The sequence below is a fragment of the Scyliorhinus torazame genome, chromosome 7 (genome assembly GCF_047496885.1).
Source record: "Scyliorhinus torazame isolate Kashiwa2021f chromosome 7, sScyTor2.1, whole genome shotgun sequence".
Classification (NCBI taxonomy): Eukaryota; Metazoa; Chordata; class Chondrichthyes; order Carcharhiniformes; family Scyliorhinidae; genus Scyliorhinus; species Scyliorhinus torazame.
The window spans coordinates 205,181,337-205,182,936 of record NC_092713.1 but is presented as its reverse complement, the minus strand read 5'-3'; positions in this window follow the sequence as shown (position 1 = coordinate 205,182,936).

Here is a 1,600-nt window from a genome sequence, read left to right as displayed (position 1 = left end):
GTGGTCCAAAGTGTGCGTACAAGGTTTACAGGGGTACAAATGTGGACGGAGGGTGTGCAAGAGTATATGAAGAGTATGGGGGTATATTGGTTGTACAGATATATGAGGATACACAAAGTACTGTACATACAGGGTGTGTGATATGCATTCTGTCAGGCTGGGGAAATATTATTGCTGGTGCTTTTCTATTGATTCACCTGGAACCATCCTGGTGTCTACTGTGTAGAAAATGAAAAAATGCATTATCTGGATAATTTTTATATTGACTTTTGACTAAACTTATCAATGTTTCTTACAGGATGATAATTCTTTTGGCATTTTTTTGTTACTGTGCTTACTGGATGAGGAAGACCTTTGAGTTTTTTGCTCCAATGTCAACAAGCAGGACGAGCAGGCGTTACCCCAGCTCAGGCAGTGATGAAGATAATCCACACAGATTTTGGTGGTGTGGACCCGAGGGAAAGGGAGCTAAACTGGAGAAATGCATTTTGTCTCTCAACATGTCTCGTTTTTATTTCAATTTCATATAGTTAAATACTCTATACTCAAGTAATGAAAGAAGAATCTTGTACATAAAAAAAGTTTAATCTTTTTAAAGCTACATAAATAAATTAGCATTCAAAATAATTAAAAGTAGGCAATCTATTCAAAGTCACACCAACAGATAACATCTGTCTGCCACAGGCAATGCAATTACTTTGCATAATCAAATATTAATAAACTTATACAACTGAACATTTATTAAACCACTCTGCTTTACAAGTGCCAAATGAAATGTTCAAGCACAGTTCTGTAAGTTTCCTGTATGAAATGCATCGGACATTCACCCGTGTGGTGAAAGGAGACAGACACAACCACGATAGTACAATGTTCATTCAACTTTGCAATGCGAGTTGAAGCAAAGTTTCAATAATTCTTCCTGCAGCTTGACTAACTCCATTGATCACGACAAATGCTGCATTGCACTTGGTGAGGACATGAAGCAGTTCATGTAAAAGAATGAACTGTTAAGCAGGATGGTGGATCCAACCTAACCGAATGAGATAAATATTGCTTTTCTCAATTGGTTGCCATGCTCTGACCTGGAATCAATTTGGAATATCTCAACACAGTTCATAAGTGTGAAGCTCAAGATCTATAGCACAAAGCTGCTCATAATTCGGTATAAAATTAACATTTTCAGTTTGTGAAGCTGGCTGATGACTAAAATTCAAAACAAATCACTCAGTTCAATTGGGCACTCTTCGGAATGTGTTAACACACATTACTTGAGAAAGTGTACTCTGCATTTAACTTGGGCTATTTCTGATCAGGAGGTGCTCAATGTTGACACTGGGTCCCAGGAAAAACTTTTTCTCCCCACAATAATAAGTGTTTAATATCTTTGTCATATTAATTCCATGAATTAGTGAGATCCATGACACAATATTGCATGAGCAGCAGGTCATCAATAATGTGCTCTTAATCAATCAATTCAACATCTGTGAGTCTGACTGGAATTGAAAAATTGAAAACAGTGAATGAATTATCATATTATTGGGGTATAAATTATCAATCACACCATAAGATAAATATTTCTCAGCTTTGATCGTGAGTTTGT